The sequence below is a fragment of the Stegostoma tigrinum genome, chromosome 6 (genome assembly GCF_030684315.1).
Source record: "Stegostoma tigrinum isolate sSteTig4 chromosome 6, sSteTig4.hap1, whole genome shotgun sequence".
NCBI lineage: Eukaryota > Metazoa > Chordata > Chondrichthyes > Orectolobiformes > Stegostomatidae > Stegostoma > Stegostoma tigrinum.
Window position 1 is genome coordinate 35,086,786 of NC_081359.1, and position 19,265 is coordinate 35,106,050.

The window sequence follows — 19,265 nt, forward strand, 5'->3', positions numbered from 1 at the left end:
AACACATATTTGAAGAACAATGCATTATCTTCTGTCTGGGCACCCTACAGCCCAAAGGACTCAACATTGAGTTCTATAATTTCAACTAAACTTCCCACTCATCTTCCAGCTCCCTTTTCAGCCCTACACACTCGCCTCCATTCTGCCTTCTGACTTTCCCTTTCAGCTACCAATTGGAGTCATCCCTCTCATTGACCAACCAGGTCATACCTACTACTGGTGTCCACCTATCATGACCATTACGCTAAACCCTGCCCCCGCCTTTATCTACAGCTCACCCTGCCCCCATATTCAGTCCTGAAGAAGGGTAATCCCCAAAAAATTGACTTCTCCGTTTCTCCAGATGCTGCCTTGCTTACTGTGTTTTTCCAGCCTCCTCTTTGTCCACAATGGGGAGTAAATGCTGGCCCAGTCAGTGACATCCTTATCCCATAAATGAAGAAAATAAAATCTGGTGGCAAGGCAGGCCTCCTCTCCTAAGCCAACATGCCCAATTTTGAATCCTATCAGTCAAATCCAGCTCCACAATGTAGGATATTTCATTTGTATGCCTGACACCAGACATACAACACAATTGCTCAATTTGTAATTTGGTTTTGGCAGTTGACTCTTAGATGACATTGGAGATACTTTAAGGACATTCTCAAAGCATCCCTGAAATCGACAAAAAATTCCTGCTGACTCACAGGGTTCCCTGGGTGTGATTGACAAGAATGGCAATTCTCCTCAGAAAAGCATTAAGCACACTAGATTACATGGGGAAGATGTGTAGGTGTATTCCAAGCACTGGAAACTGTGCTCAACTCATCAACCATAATCCCATCTGATAGCCCGTAGCTCACACATTGGACTTGACAACCAGCCCATAAACCATTGACCTGCAGATGTAGCAGGTCATCTTTCAAGAGAGATTGCCTAAGCAGGTGTTAAAATTTTCAGAGTCAGAACAATTCTGCCATTTAAAGAGAGTTGTACGTGAATGATTAATGCTGGGTTTATTCCAAAATATCACGCGAAAAATTTCTTTGATTAATATTGCTCCTGTGCGGTGTCCACAAAACATTATCTAACAGGATGATATAACTCAGTACAGAACAGTGAAAGTACAGATCATATTATTCCTGATAGTGTTTAAAAAAAGCAATATTTAAGAAGCACGTGCCATCTGACCCAAGATCATCAAGATTAAACATCTGAGATGCCTCAGTTGAGATTTTCTGTTAATTTGTGCTCAACCTTTATCTTCAAAATTTGCATTTTCCTATCTTCTAATGCCTTATTTTCACTATGTTGGAATCTGAAACATTAAAAAAACAGAAAAGCTTTCACAAGCTTTTGATTTGAAACATGTAAACCTAACTTTGGAGATAGACATATTGGTGCTTTTGTTGAAAGAGCAGGACTAGCACTGCTCTGTCATGTGAAGAATACAATGCTATTGAGCAAAAGAAAAGATAAATACAAACATAATTGAAAATATAATGCAAAGGATGAGCCAGTGTTGAAAGCAAAGTTAGCTCAAGAAGTTTTGTGCAACATTGAATTTGAGAGTGAGCATATCGAAATTTTTGATATAAAGCTATATTGTTAGAGTACTAATTTGAAGAAAGGACGACAAATTATCTCACTCTGATGTATGATGACTGTTGGGTTTCACACATTCTGTGGTAGGTTCCCACATGTAGTGGAATTGCATGTCATGATACGGAATCATGTGCCATGGAAACTCATGAGTGAGGTACAGCTTTGAATAGAAACTGTTGCTTCTGGCTAAAGTGCTCATGAATCTAATTCATAATAATTTAATAGGAGCCTGCACCAGCTTGGCATTGCATGGTTGAGAGTAAAGTCAGTCGTTCTCCTGATTTAATTCTCTTGCGTAATGGAATGGCGTAGAAGAATAACAATTTATATGGAGGCTTGTGACCAGCAAAGGTGAGGGGCGGTTGTGGAATGGGGTCAGGGCAGGAAGTGGAAGATTGCTTGAGAGGAGGACAAGGGAGAAGGTCAGGGGAGTGGGAAAAACCTGGCATCCATGGGTGTGGTAGGGGGAATAAATTAAGCTGAATCCAAAAGGGGCCTGAAGGACATGGAAAATTTTCCACCATTGAATTGCATGTGATTTCCATGGGCTTGCTGGAAGTTGAAATTTTTAATTATAGTTGCATGGCAAATAGAAAATGTAGTGCTTGGAAGACATGCGCAGTTCTGGTTACACATTAAGACTGGTACACTACTGAACAAATCCCGGCCCAAGAAATGTTGAAGATTGTGATTTTTGCCACCTGACATGAAGTAAAGATGCCTTCTGCTGAAGTACCTGAGGATGCAAAGGGTCGAAGGCACCCAAAATAAATTGGTACCTGTGGTTTATCTGTGGCTGACCTTACAATATCAGAAACATCCATGTTTGAGAAGGTGATAAATGATCATGTCACTCAAAATTAAATACCGTTGCTTTTTTTGAAACTGTCTGAATTAAACAGCATCATAATCTGTTTGAGGGCTTGGGATATTTGGCAGCTAGAGGATGATTGAAGAGCTTGAAGATGAATATTTTTCCAACATTGCTTGTGGGCCGAGTAGATACAAGATTACTTATTCCCAGGTACCTTAAGTGAACCTTCTGAAGCTATTTTCTTAAAATCATTCTCTACCCAATATCTTCCCTGATCCCAATCCAATGAGCAATCTCTCCCTTCCCATGCTGATATCCACAGAATGCCTCCTCGTTTCCCTGTCGGTTTGGATGCACTCCTAGGCCCCTCAAAAAAATTACTTTTCACCAATTGCCAGAAATCACCCACACTGGCTATTATGTCCAACCATAAGCATTCCAACCCAGCAAGCAGTCAGTTTCTCAGTTTGGAGAACTGCAGGACTGGAAATGGAGTGAATGGGCCTTTGTACAAGGTCCAAGCATTAAGTCCAAAATAATCTCTTCAATCCTGGCAGTTTCACATTTCCCAGCTTCAGTTATGCTTCTTAATTCCCTCTCCACCTGTCCATTAACACTAGAGTTAATGTTACAGATCAATGGTATTTCATCAGAAATGGCTGATGTTCACATGAAAATTGGAAATGAAATGTATAAGGAAGTGGTTAAGTGATACCCAGTTTGGAAATATGTTGAATCATCCAGGGGTAATTACTGCTGTACTAAGCAGAATATACAGCAGTACTGGTTGTGCAGAAATGTCATCTGTCCAGTGAACTTTTAAAAGATACATATTGATAAACTTTCACATGATCCCCACGCGAAAGAATATCTTGACATTTGAAATTTTCTAAACTTCAAAATTGAACATAGCCGTATACCTTCCTCAAGCAAGTTGAGCAAGAGTCCATGATACTGGGCCTCATAATGCACAATAACATTTATCTTCACACATTTTCTCCTTTGTTTGCACACATTAAGGAGCAGTTTATTATTTGCAGTAATCAGCTGTAAGTTTTATGTTGAAGTTACACACAAAATGTGCTGCTGGAATCCTTGCATTTTAACTCTTGTTAACAGTTCTCTGCTCAAGTGTGAATACATCTTCTTAGTAGAGCTCAGCACAAGCTTTCCCACACAATTGTAATATTGGGCATGCCACTCAGCAGAAAGAAAGGTGTTGAGTGGCCACCCTAACAGGTAAATTCTATCTTGCTTTGTGAGTCAGAGGTAGAAGTTAAATTTGTTAGATTAATGATATCCCCATTCTGTTCAAAAATCAAAGAATAGGGTCAGTTTGTTAGGAGTTACAAAGTACACATTTATTATTGTGTTTGATATTCTTTCACCAGCACTCACACATGTGCTACTGCTTACTCATTGGATATGCTATTTGTGAAGGTCCACATTTAAACTTGGCACATGAATAAACTTAAAAACAGACTTTTAACATTTATGCAAAGCCTGAATATTAATGATGAGTTCAATGTTAGCCTGGCTCTTATGCCAAATTAGAACAGCCAAGTAACATGCCAATAGTCTAGTCATCACCTCCAAACCTTTCTTCACTCAGACTTTACCATAACAACTTGGTTAAAAGCCTTACATTATAAGTTACCACTCACTATATATACAAATCATAAGAGTCATACAGCACAGAAATATGCCCTTCAGTTTAATTCATTCATGCCGGCCAAGTTTCCAAAACTAAGCTGTTACCATTTGCCAGCATTTAGCCCATATCCCTCTAAAGCCTTCCTGTCCATGTACCTATTAAAGAGTCTTTTAAATGTTGTAACTATGCCTGCATTTACCACTTCCTCTGGCAATTCATTCCACATACAAACCACTCTCTCCGTGAAGAAACTGCCTCACAGCTCCCTTTTAAATCATTTCCCTCTCACCTTAAACTTATACCTCTTGATTTAGACACCATGACCCTGGGGGCGGTGGTAGAAACCTTGGCAATTCAATTTATCCATGCTCCGCATGATTTAATGAGCCTTTATAAGGTCACCTCTCAGCCTCCTCGGCTCTGGAGAACAAGGCCCCAACCTATCCAGCTTCTTGAGGCAGCTGAGGTTGGTTGGCTCGCTGAGCTGGTTTCTTGTTTCGCAGATGTTTTGTTACCATGCTGGGTAACATCCTCCGTACAGCCTCTGCTGAAGCATGGGTATGTTTTAGAACTTAGGTATCCAGCTTCTCCTTACAACTCAAGCCTTCCAGTCTCAGTAACTTTATTGTATTTTTTCTTGCACTCTTTCCAGTTTAATAGTATCCTTCCTATTGCAGGTTGACCAGAATTGCACACAGCAATCCAAATGTGGCCTTACCAATGTTTTGGATTGTTGTAATATGCAGCTTTGATGTCAGGGTTTATCACTCTCACCTCACCTCTGGAATTTGCCTCTTTTGTCCAAGTTTTGCTCAAGGTTACAATGAGGTCAGGAGCTCAGTGACTCTGGCAGAACCCAAACCGGACATCAGCGAGCAAATGCTGCATGTTCGTACTGTTGATGACATGTACCATCATTTTACTGATGATCAAGCGTAAACTGATGAGTGGGAAGTAGCTGTACTAGATTTGTTCGGCTTCTTTTGCGTACAGGACATGGCTGTGCAATTTTCTACAACATCGCGTAGATGCCAGTGTCACAGCTATATTGGAGCAACTCAGAAGTACTGGAAAATTGTCCTCAGAGTATCTGTTATTTAATCTCTGGCTTCATTTAACTTCTTGAGATATGATAAATCCAGCTCTGGCACATGATCCACCTTCAAGAAAGTCAGTTCCTATAATGCCTCCCTTTTTAATTATGCCTATTTTATCAACTCCTCCACTTTGAATCATGTTTGCATTATTCCCGCATCTTCTGCATGTATACACAAGTCACTGAGTACATCTCCAAAAGGCTCAATACGTTCCTTTATCATCGCCTATCTCTTGAAAATACAGATGAAAGGTTTTTGAATTTTCCTTAAATTTACTGGTCAATATTTTATTGTGTTCTCTTTGTTTTCTGACCACTTCATACTTTTGTCACTACATATTTCTATGCTCAAAGCTTCCTAAAGTAACACTTTGAGATTTTTTCTTCCACCTTATCTCATCCTCTATGCTCTGGATAACCAAGAGATTACACCAGCCCAGAAACAACCTGTTACTTTGTGGGGACACATCTACACTGTCCCAGCAGAATGCCTCTCACTGGTTTGTCACTGACTTCCTTCAATCAGCCAACTTCTTCCAAATTTTCTCTCCATTTTGTCATTTGTCCTACTATAAATCTAAATCGACATTTCTTCAATTTAGATCTTTTATTCCTATTTTATCTTTGTCACTTTCCACAAAGAAGTTGAATCTCACAGCATAACGATTGCTACTTCCATAATGGTTAGCTACTGCTACTTTATTTAACTACCCAGTTTCATCGATTTAGTCAATTCTTTACCACAGAAAAATACTGAAGATAGGTTATTAAGCTTACCCAAGGTTGAGATCGACAGTTTTCTAATCAATAAGGACATCAGGGGTTATGGAGAGACAGTCAGGAAAGCGTAATTGAGGATTATCAGGTCAGCCATGATCTTATCAAATGGTAGGACAGACCTATTGTGCTGATCGGTCTAATTGTGTTCCTATTTCTTGTGGACCCCTGCTCCATAGTTTCTGTTTTCAAGATCTCATCCACATTTCTGCTCAAGTCCTTCTTACCAACATGGAACATAATCTCTAACTGATCATACTCTGCCAGAAGAATATCCTGCAGTCATTGTACTCCGGCATTGCAGGCAATATTTCACTGCACTCATGGTGATGGCAACAAAAAAAGCCCATCGGATCCCCTGCCTAAAGAGTATCTTATTACAATTGCTGTTCAATTCTTCTTCCTCTGCTCCACCCCCTCAAAAATAAAAGCAGTTGAGTTGGCAGAAATGCTGTTGTCTTCGTTCAGGCTGCATACTCCCAAAGAATCTAATAAACTCAGTATTCTCCAGAAATAAATCAGTCTCAACTGAAGAGAAAGCACACAGGACAGTTAGCCACAGGTAACACAAAAAAAAGTGCTGGTTAACACCTCATGGAATCAATCCATTTTATGCCAGTCATTGGAGACTATCTTAAGATGGATGTTAAGCCTTTCAGTTTCTGGACACTTTTTTTGTGTGGATGACTTGTTAAATATAACTGGTAGTCAGGCCATTGACTTTCAACATACCCCTGATCTTTCCCTTATAGAACAATAAACCAGTTGATGCTGAATTCAACACAGAGCCCTGCACCATCTAATCTTTCCTACAGGTGGGAACATCTTCTCCACGTCCAAACTATCCAGGCCTCTTTGTATTCTGTAAATGTCAATCAGATGCCCCTTCATCTTCCTACACTCCATTACGTACAGATCCAGAGTTCTGCAGGAGTCAGTTTTGGGACCACGGCTATTCTTGTTATACATTTGTGAGGAGACGATGGCCTAATGGCATTATCACCGGACTATTAATCCAGAGACCCAGATAGTGTTCTGGGGACCTGGTTTCGAATCCTGCCATGGCAGATGGTGGAATTTGAATTCAATAAAATATCTGGAATTAAGGATCTAATGATGACTCTGAATCCACTATCAATTGTCAGAAAAACCCATCTCATTCACCTGAGTCCTTATTAAAAGAAAACTGCCATCCTTCCCGGTCAGACCTACATGTGACTCCAGACCCATAGCAATGTGGTTGACTCTCAACTGCCCTCTGGGCGATTAGGCACTGGCAATAAATGCTGCCTGGCCAGTGATGCCCTGATCCTGTGAATGAATAAAGGAAAAAGCACATTTAAAATCTGGATCCAGAGTCCTCAACCGCTCTTCAACCGAGACAAAAGTTGACATTGCTGCAGACTTCCTCTTGACCGTCTCCAATACCAACACATCCTTCCATAGATTTGGGGCTAAACACTGCTCACAGTATCCAAATGCAGTCTAACGAGACCCTTAGACAGACTCAGCACTCCATCTCTGTTTTTGTATTCTGGCCCTTTTGAAATGAATGCTGAAATTGGATTTGTCTTCCTGACTGCCACCTGAACCTGTATGTTTACTTTAAGAGAATCCTGAACTAGGACTTTCAAGTTCCTTTGTACTTCAGATTTCTGAAGTTTTTCCCCATTTAAAAAATAATTTACGCCTCCATTCTTCGTACCAAAGTGCATAACCTTACATTTCCCATACTGCAATTCTTCTTCCACTTCCTGGCTCACTATCCTACACTATCTAAGTCCTTTGGAAGCCTCCCCACTTCCTCAACATTACTTGTTCCTCACCCTATCTCTGTGTCATCTGCAAATTTAACAAAATTGCCCTCAGTTCCTTCGTACAGAGTGTAAATGTATAACATGAATAGTTGTGGTCCCAAAACTGACTCCGGCAAAACTCAACCAGTTACCAACCGCTATCCTGAAAAAAAACCCTATTTCAACACTCTCTGATTTCAGCCAGTCAGCCAATCTTCTGTCTATTCCTCACCCCTTACACCATGCACTCAACTTATTTTGCAGCTTCCTATGCAGCGTCTTGTCAAATGTCTTCTGGAAATCAAAACAGATCATGTCTACTGGCTGCCCTTTGTCTCATTTGTTTCTCAAAGAATTCTAACAGATTTGTCAGGCATAACCTCCCCTTGATGAAGCTGTGCTGATTCAGCCCTATTTTACCATGCACTCCCAAGTACTCTACAATCTGATCCTTAATAAAGAACTCTAAAACCTTACAAATGACCCAGGTCAAGGCTAACAGGCCTACAATTTCCTGACTTCTGCCTCCATCCCTTCTCAAACGGGAACGTTACGTTCGCCATTTTCCAATTCTACAGGACCCTCTCTAATGCCAGCAATTCTGGGAAAATCACGGCTAACGCTTCCATAATCTTCTCAGCTATCTCATTCAGAATTCTGGTTTGTAGTCCATCTGGTCCGAGTTATTTATCTGCCTTCAGATCTTTTAGCCTCCCCAGCACCTTCTCCTTCATGACAGCCCTACATCCATTTCTGCCCTGGATAGCCTTAAACTTCTGATATGTTGTTGGTTTCTTCCACTGTGAAAACTGATGCAAAGTACCTATTCAGTTCATCTGCTTTGTTCCCCATTACTAGTTCTCCAACCTCATTTTCCAGTGATCCAATGACTACTCTTACCCCTCTCTTGCCATTTATAAATGTAAAAACACTTGCAATTTTCTTCCTTATTATTAGCTAACATATCCTCGTATTTCATCTTCCCTCCTCCCAGCTCCATCAAATGCTTTCTTCTGTTATCCTCTTCTGGTTTTTAGAGAATTCTCAATCCTTTGGCTTCTCACTAAACTTCATCACATTGCATGCTTTTTGCTTTTGCTTTTAGGCTGTCCCTGGCTTGCCTTATCATTCACGGTTGCTTCACCCTTCCCTTTGTATGTTTCTTTGTCTTTGAGATAAATTTTTGCTTTGCTTCCTGAATTACCCTCAGAAACTCCTGCCATTGCTGCTCCAGCATTTTTCAGCTACACTACGTTTCCAATTGACTCTGGCCATCTCCTAACTCATGTCTTTGTAGTTGCCTTCACTCAATTGTAATGCCATGACATCTGATTCCAGCTTTCCTCTCTTAAGCTGGAGGATGAATTTTATCATATTATGGTCATCCCACCATGAGGGTTTCTTCATCTTAACCTCCCTAATCAAATATGCTTCATTACACATCACTAAGTCTGGAACTGCCTGTTCCCTAGTGGGCTTTACCACAAGCTGCTTCAAAAAAAATGTCTTGTTAGACAAGTTAATCTTGAAATCTTCGACCAACCTGTTTTTGCCAGTCCACCTGCGTATTTCTCGTAATAAAATCACATACTTCATTATATTTTTAATTAATTTGTCCAGCCACAACATTACACATATCTGGAGCAGATGGGATTTTAATTAGCTCTACTTAGTTAGAGACAGAGACAGTACCATTGCATCACAAATGCTCCAAGTTGTACTTTATTGCACAATAATAATAGGTACAAGATACATTGTATTTAACTCATTAGACTTAATTACTATCAGGAACCCACCATAATAATCTCCATGGGTACGCGTGCTCGATGACTTTCTGTTTTAATCATTCATGCAATGTGGGCATCATTGGTTGGACTAGCATTTAGCATCTATCCCTAGTTGCTCCTGAGACAGTGGTGGTGAGCCAGTACCTTCAAGTGCTGAAGTCCCTTTGGCTTGCTTTCAGGAAGAAGTTCTAAGATTTTGACCCAACAACAGTGAAGGAAGGGCAATATATTTCCATGTCAGAATAGTCCAGGGTTTGAGGGGAAATTGGAGCTGGTGATATTCCTACTTGTTGTCCTTGATCTTCTAGATAGTAATATTCATAGGTTTGCTTTTATACCCAAAGGCTGTAATGCCATTTGTCTGAGTCACCCTGATGCAACATCAATATTAACACTTTTAGAACCATGAACATAAGCAATAACATCCAGACTACTTTATAGCACAATAATAATAGGTGAAAGTTACACTGTATTTGACTAGTTAGACATAATTACGAGCAGGAACACGCCTTTCAAGACCTTATTTGTAGACATTGACTTCCATAGTGTGCAGCATCACTGGAAATGGTAATAGCCAATGACTTCTCACCACTTGATTATTATTTCAGCGATCTGCCTATATCAGGATGAACTGTTTGAATGAAGTATTCATTACACCATTATTTAAATCAACCCATCAGTTCTGCTGAAGAACCACTGGAAATGGGTGGATGTCGTCGTTAGCTGTTGCCGGTGTTACATGAACAAGCTTCATCATTGACCACCTTGTTGTAAAAGACTGTCTGCTCTGTTGCTCACTATGAAGTATTGTTGCCACTGTCCTCTTTTAAGGTGGGGACCCACGGGGCTGGGTTGGCCAGTGTAGTGGAGGAAAATCACTTGTTGATCTTATGAGAAGAGGCTTTTGCCATACACATGATGTGGTTTATTGCATGTTAGAGACTAAATGCAATTTATATTGATTTGATCAACATTGTTACAGAAACTGTGAGCAGGACCTAAATAGGATTTCATATTACTTCAAGATCTATCATAGTGAATGGTGTTAACACAATTCTCAGTGTTAAACCTTCTAGATCCTTACATCTTCATGCAGCAAAATAGACTGATGCATTGAATTTATTGTAAAATTGAAGGCAGGTACTAATAAATCCATCATACCAAGGCCAATGCAGTACTAAATTGCAGGTGGAATGGGCATCTGTCCCAAGCTGATGGACATAAGGAAATCAGATTCTGGTAGTGTCATTAAGATTTGATCCAGTATTTTAGACAAGCACTCAGCAGGCCTAGCAGCAGCTTGTTCCCCACCAGGGCGGCCAAACGAGTTTTGCTTTTAATTTTTCTATTAATTTCCTTGTTCCTCCAAGGAAACATCCTCAATTCACCCCATGTAGCCTGGCCTTCATTCTTGCATCCTGTACAAACCCTTAGGGATTTGTTTCCTGAACCACCGATCTTGAGCCAAGGAGTGCACTCAGGAGACTCCAGTAATGGCCTTTTCTTTTCACCATGTAGCCTGGTGCTGAGTTCTGTTCCAATCCCAAACTGAACTGCCAACTCATGTTATGACAGCAAGAAATTGCATTTTGATTTGGATAAGAACCAGCAATGTTAATCCAGATATTGCAATGGCCAGATAGTCTTTGAAACAGCACAGGGTGGAGTAGCGTCTAGGGATCTTGAAGAATCACAGATACAGCCGATTCTGCGGGAATTGCTTGAGAAATTGAAGATTCTGCTCAGCAACACATTTATGTCTGAAGGCCTTCAAAATAACATTTGATGTCAGAGACTTCAGAGGGCTCTATTTCCATTATGTTAATAACTTTCCGGGAAATGTTTATATTTATATTATAATTAGAAACCTGCTCTAGCTCTTGCGTAACTACAGAGCTGACACCCCAACTTACCACAAACCCACTCTCTACCCCTTATATTTAATAGACAATTGACAATAGGTGCTGGAGTAGGCCGTTCGGCCCTTCGAGCCAGCACCACCATTCATTATGATCATGGCTGATCATCCACAATCCTGTTCCTGCCTTATCCCCATAACCCTTGATTCCACTACCATTAAGAGCTCAATCTATCTCTTTCTTGAAAGCATCCAGAGAGTTGGCCTCCACTGCCTTCTGGGGCAGAGCATTCCATATATCCACCACTCTCTGGGTGAAGAAGTTTTTCCTCAACTCTGTTCTAAATGGCCTACCCCTTGTTTTTAAACTGTGTCCTCTGGTTCTGGACTCACCCATCAGCGGAAACATGCTTCCTGCCTCCAGAGTGTCCAATCTGTTAACAGTCATATTCATATACAATATTCATGGGACCCTTTTAACCACTGCTCACCTAGAGTCAGCCAAACCGAACACAATTCCACCCCCTCCAATATCCGACATTCGACAAACTACCCCCACACCCCAAGCACCATACCATCAACATCGCAAAGTTGCATACCCGACTTGCTGCCAATCCCAGCATTCCACTGCCTGCTCAGCCTTTCAGTGTTCATTTCCCCCATACAACTGGCCCATCAGCCTCTGGCTCTGAAAGTGCCCATTTCTGCCAACCATGCAGTCTTCTTGTAAGCAAGCCCCATTATTCCCAACAAAGTTCTGTCATTCTCTCCTTCTCCATTTTTTTGTTTTGCAACTCATTGCCCTTCAATTCTTGTCAATTCTTTTTGAACTTTTCTTCCATTGAACTGTCCTGAGTGAAAAATTAAAAACCTCACAATGAACTCTGCACACATTTTAAAAATAAATTGAGTGCCACCATTTTAACTCTGTAAAAGGATGTGCTTCAAGTGTTATACAGGGAACACAGTCTTTCATGGTACAATTATGAACAGATATTACATATATTCCTTTGAGCGCTTGGCCATTGTGGATGGGAAGTTAGCCAATGGCATGCAAATGAGAACCTGCCATTATAATTACCCAAACCTGCCTGTTATTCTTACCAGTCTCAAATTGCCATGCTGCTTTCATTGCCCTGCTTTTTTTTGCAAATCCAAAACTGAATTTGCTTCCAAAACATGTGAAGCCAGCATTTTTTTTCCCCTTGGTCTTTTCAAATGATATATATAAATAGAATCATTTTATAATTATCACAAACAAGTCTTCCAACAAAAATAAATCGTTTCCATATGAAGCAGTTGTTGCCTTTGATAAGCTCTTATTATTAAAATAAAGAGATAATTTCATAAATTGTTTCAGTTTTTTGTGGAGGAAATTATCAGCTAAGAGGCTATATAAATGAAATGCTAATTCAAATCAGGTTATTCTATCAGAGATCAGACCAAATTCAATTATGATCTTCTTTATTCAAATAACATTTTTATTTATTTTCTGGTTTTTTTTTATATAAAGCAACTTACACTGTGCAGACTCATACTGCATTTGTAATACTCCAATCTGCTTATATCACAATTTCTGATTTAAATTTTTGTTTTCAGTTCTTTTGTTCCAGTCGTTTATTTCCTTTTTGAACGCAATTTTAAAATATGCAATTAAAGGTAACTTCCAGTGTCTCACTTGAAAATACATATTCCATGTAAATAAATTAAGTTTACATTCAAATAAAGGCTATGTGAGATTTTTGTTGATGTGCATTTGTTTCTGCCTTCATACAGATGAGAGTTTAAAATGATTAGTACGAAAGTGGGTGCTTGTGACATAGTATTCAGTCATGAACATTATTGAGTACCCATGTGACTGTCATTACTGTGTAGGTTTAATGTGGGTGTTATTTAAATTGGGAAGTGACTGGGTGGATAAGTGTATGACTAGGCAAACAGAGGGGAGGGAATTATTGAGTGGGTGGCTAAGTGTGTATTTAACCCCCAGACCATGTATGGGGCTCATCATTACGTACTTGTGTTTAGACCCAATCAGAGGCAGATTTATTTCTTGAGATAGCTGCTTTTTAACATTCACAATGACACTAAGCAATATCAAAAGCTCACCCCTCCTAAACAAATGTAAGCTTGCAAAAAAAAACCAAGCACTTCTTGTCATGAAAAGATTTAGATTTTTAACTTGACCTGATGGTATTAACCTATTTTACACAAAAGTGTGTATTACTTTAAAGCACATTTAACAATTTCTTAGACATTTCAACAAGAAATTTTACAGTTTGATTTGGGGCCCATGGGCTTTTGGGTTATCAAGTCACAGTTTAAACATCCCTTCCTTTAATAGCCAGTGCATCACTTAAGTTAATTTTCTCCTGTTTAGTGCTCCTGCAGTTCATATGCATCATCAATTTCCATAGTATGTGCCATATTTACTGTGAACATCAATTTAACTTTTGGGCAGTTACTAACTACAGATCAGGGCAAATCCATTTGCTATAGAACGTGTTATACCTTGTTTCAGAGAAACTATATCCTGCAGTATGTTGTACATGATCCTTTTCAGAACATTAAATTATAATTTAGCCTTTATTCAATGTCTCATCAGTATGTGGCCTTTCATATTCAACATGATTTTAAATCCTTTTGTTTGAACAACTTACGTATACTTTAGCAGACAATATTTTTCAGTTGAAGACATGGGCCCAGATTCGAGTTGAATTAGTGTTCTGCTCGAACTTTCCTCCACTGCAACACTCAGCTAGGCTCTTCAGAACCTGCCTGTTCATTAATGCAGCAAGCAATGTCCCTTGGGCAATTTCACCACATCATAGGAGCGTCACCTGCAATAAGACACACCTCCTTCACCCAGGTCTAGCTGCCATATGATATGTTTGAATGTCCAGTCCGGATGTTGGAGAGTGGGTGAGTGTTAGGTAATGGTTAATGTGGCAGGGTAGTTAAGTAATTGATTGAAATAAATTAGTAAGTGTGCAGGGAGGGTAGGGCACTTGCTGCTCAAGTGGTAGGTGTATTGGGTGGTAAATGGATGGTGTGGAAGGTCAATCAGATAGTAGCTGGGTGGTTTGGCAGGTGAGTGAGTTAGCAGATAGGTGAGATGGCTGCTGGGTATGGTGATGGAAGGATTATGTGTCTGTTGAATGAGTCAACAGGTTACTGAGATTGTCGGTAGCAACTGCAGTAGGTATCCAAGTTGTTTTGTGGGTAGTGTGGCAGTGGAGTTTAGGTTTGTTGGGCTGTTAGGGTGTTAGTAGGCAGTGTCAAGAGTGAGCAGAAGTTAATCTAGATTACTTTGGGATACGTTAGGATGTTAAATCAGTAATTTCCCAGGTGAGGAGAGATGAATTGACCCTCTAGTTATTTACCCATTCGGTTAGTTGAGTACAGCCCAGTTAATTTGAAAATTATGAATAACTTCCTACCAGGCCAAAATGAACTTTAGCTTAAAAGGAACCAATTTAACCAGGCTTTCTTGAATTAACAAAAATTGTCAGTTTGTCAATTTCTCAAGTCGAGGGGAAAAAAAGTAATACACATATATTCAGATTAAAACTAAACTGTGACCCTAAAAATATAAAAGAAAAACTAAAATATGTAGATCGCTCTCTGAGTTTGTCATGAAGAACAGATAAGACAATACTATACAGCCCAATTAAATGACCATGATGTGGAGGTGCAGCATAGGACTCGGGTGGACAAGGTCACCAGGTTATAGGCCACTATTTGAAAGCATAAGCTTTCGGATTTCTGAACTTATTGAATGGCATCAGAGGCATTGATGTGAGCAATTATGCAGTCAATTCAGTTTGTTGCTTTTAAGGATTGGCAGAAATTTTGTTGATCTGATTCCTTTTGACAATATCTGAATTCTATCATTTGAGGAGAGCAAGTCTTTCTCTTGAATTTACCTACAGTACAAGAATATTTAAATTGATATAGATAAGCTGCAGAGCTGGGCTGAGAGGTGGCAAATGGAGTTTAATGCAGACAAGTGTGAGGTGATGCACTTTGGTAGGAGTAACCAGAAGGCAAAGTACTGGGCTAATGGTAAGATTCTTAGTCGTGTAGATGAGCAGGGAGATCTCGGTGTCCATGTACACAGATCCTTGAAAGTTGCCACCCAGGTTGTCAGGGCTGTTAAGAAGGCATACAGTGTTTTAGCTTTTATTAATAGAGGGTTTGAGTTCTGGAACCAAGAGGTTATGGTGAAGCTATATAAAACTCTGGTGTAGCCGCACTTGGAGTATTGCGCACAGTTCTGGTCACCGCATTATAAGAAGGATGTGGAAGCTTTGGAAAGGTTGCAGAGGAGATTTACTAGGATGTTGCCTGGTATGGAGAGAAGGCCTTACGAGGAAAGGCTGAGGGACTTGAGGCTGTTTTCATTAGAGAGAAGAAGGTTGAGAGGTGACTTAATTGAAACATATAAAATAATCAGAGGGTTAGATAGGGTGGATAGGGAAAGCCTTTTTCCTAGGATGGTGACGGCGAGCACGAGGGGTCATAACTTTAAATTGAGGGGTGAAAGATATAGGACAGATGTCAGAGGTAGTTTCTTTACTCAGAGAGTAGTAAGGGTATGGAACGCTTTGCCTGCAACGGTAGTAGATTCACCAACTTGAGGTACATTTTAAGTCGTCATTGGATAAGCATATGGATGTACATGGAATAGTGTAGGTTAGATGGGCTTGAGATCGGTATGACAGGTCAGCACAACATTGAGGGTCGAAGGGCCTGTACTGTGCTGTAACGTTCTATGTTCTATGTTCTCTATATTTTTTAAAAAGCCTGTGGCTCTCATGGCATTTTAGTTCACACAATAGAATGTCTTATTAATAACACGTGTAGTCTAGTGTTTCAGTCAATTTTTAATTCACTTTCATCTGCATATTCCTGGAAGGTAAAACAGGCAAAGGGTCTGAAAAATGGTGGCTTCATTTTTCTTTTCTTTCAGGCCTCGCATTATCTCTTCTTTTAAGTTTCTCCCTGTTTGAAATTTTCCTGATATTAACAAGAGCAACATTCCATGGATGATACACAAGACTTTGCCAGACAATCATGGAATTGAAATATACAGTTTTTTTTTTCTTTGTAGCTGTCCTTTTGTCTTTTTAACACAGACATGTTTTGGCTTTACAATTAGACTGCATATACAATGTATAGTGGAGTTCTGATCCCTTGTCTTTTAATACTTATCCTCCAGTATGAACGAAATAAGGTCCATGCGAGTTCCATTATAAAGGAAAGAAAAATTAAAATCCAAATTAAGCATGAAACAACGCACTCACACATGCGTTCACAATAATTCTTCCAGCTTTGGTTAATTGCCTGTTCTAGGTAGGGTATCTGTAATTCATTCAATTTTTAGTAGTATAGTTGAAAGAACAAGCCCCAATAGAATAACTTGCTTTAGGTCTTAAACTTTCCCACAATGTGTAAGGGATTTTGTCAATATAGACTGTGGTCTCTCTGCATCTGTTTGAGATTTATGTTTCAAAGTGTTTGAGACTCATTAATAAACTCATGTGGCGTACCATCGCTAATGTTTAATTAGTTTTTGGTGAAGCACCAGATTGACTTCTCTATCCCAGATTGATCTTCCTTGTCGAGAACAACCCTCAGCCCGATATTACTCACATCCATAGAAGACCCATAGCTTCTTTAAATGCTGGTTTACATTTTGGAGCTGCAAAGCCCAGGCTTGTTTCTAAAATTGTATTCAGATTTTCAAAAACATTTTAGCATTGCTCAATCCACACTAACTTTGGTGCTTTCTGGAATAAGTCCATCAATGGTGTGGATACTGTTACGGGGTTTGGGGTGAACTTTTGGTAACACCCACACATTCCCAAGACCTTTATTATTTTCTATTTTGTTGTGCACCTTTGCAGCCCTGGACTTATCCTTGACCCATTAGGTTTCCTAGATAGGTCAATTCGGCCTCAGCACTCGGTCAGCTAACTGTGTTTTTTTTTATTCTGGAACTGTGCATGTCATACATTAGGAGGTCTTCTAGGCACACAAAGCAATTCAACATGACTGATACAAATTTGGACATCAGCCTTTAAAAGATGCTTGGGGAATTTCAATGTCACAACGGCTTGACATGAAGCTGGCATAGCCTGCTGGAGTTTTTCCTGCAGCTGATCACTCTCTCTGCTTTCAATAAGCTTCTGGGAGACCAAAGGGAATGCTATTACCTTTGATCACAGCAGGTCATTGTCAAGAAACAGCTTGATCCCCTCCACAGGCATTGTGTGAATGACTCCATGCCCACTGCCCTGACACAATGGGGCATGCATCCTTACTCAGTCCCTTCTTCCAACACATTGACATTTACAGAGCTCTCTGGTGAAAAGACTATGTCTATTTTTCTACCAGTAGGCTCTGGTTGGCCCCAGTGTCCCTTAGTATGAGTACTGGCTTGCTTTAATCACCCTTCACAAATGTGACAACTGTTCCTTTCGACATAAATGTCCTAGTGCTCTCAGGGATTTTTTAAAGCCTCATCTATCATCTCAATAATGCCTTTCCAAGAATTTGCAGCTGCAGTCTGAATTTAGCCTAATGTGCCATTCTCTGTCACTAACTATCATTCTCTGCAAAAGATTTACATCCCTTTATAAATCCCACAATTTTTATCTGGAACTTGCAGCAACTTTCATGGGTTTGTCCCACCTTTTGGCAGTTAAGGCATACAGGTTTCTTTGACCTCACATGTTTATATCAACTCTACTCTTTTTGTCCTGAAGAATGCTTCTACCATTTGACTCTCTTCCATGGCTATCTTATTTTCTATCATTCTCTCCACCTCTATCCTTCTCACTTGTCTGGGGTTTTGAGGGAAGGGTTTCTTCCAGGCCTGGGATTTGTGGATGAGTGCATTATCATCTTTGTAATCAAATGCCCATATAGCATCACAGGCAATCAGTCTTCAAACAGATGATGTATTAGTTAGACTTCATAAAATATATGATGAAGTCAATGCAATGGTCAAGGTAATTTCAAAATGCCATATTACCCAAACGTTCTTTGGGTGACGGTTCAATCTAAATAAATGTACAGCCAAAGACAAAAATTAAGTATTTCTGAATAAGAGACTTTTCTCAAAACTTTTCATTCTGTCCTTACCAAGATTATAAAAAAGTACTGATGTAAAACAAAACATTAATATTGTTGAGGAAAAAAAGAACAGTGCTAATTGTTGATAAGTAGACTTTGATTGTGGGAGACATAGTCATGGCAAATGCACTAGTTAGCTGATAATTGGCAGTCAACTGCCAACTTTTGTTTAAGTTTTAAGCCAGGTACATTTAACACAAAATAATTGGTCAAATCATATCCATAAGGAATGGAACAGACAGTGTTGTTACCTAAAAAAAAAATAAAAGAGCTGTGGATGCTCTAAATCAGGAAGAAATAAGCAGGTCTGGCAGCATCTGTGAAGGAGAAAACAGAGTTAACTTTTTGGGTCGGGTGACCCTTCCTCAGATCATGGATGTTGCCAGACCTGCTGAGCTTTTCCAGAAACTTTGTTTTTGTTCCTGATTTACAGCATCCACAGTTCTTTTGGTTTTTATTTAGTATTTAACTCACTGCCACATCTCTTCCAGGCATGCCCACCTTGAAGAAAACCTGCTCCTCTATCTGACAAGATTTCCATTCCAATCTCTCTTTTTGCCCACTGACTTTAATTTCACTGCCACTCCTAGTGTTTGACCAGGTAATTGCTAAAACCCATCTCTGTAGCTATATCACATTCCTCAGTGACTGCTTCCGGCTCATACTCACCCCACGTGGATTCCAATTGAATTTTCAACCCTCATGTTTTGAATCCTCCCAGGATCACAGATAACTATGTGCTGTTCAAAGTTCCACGGA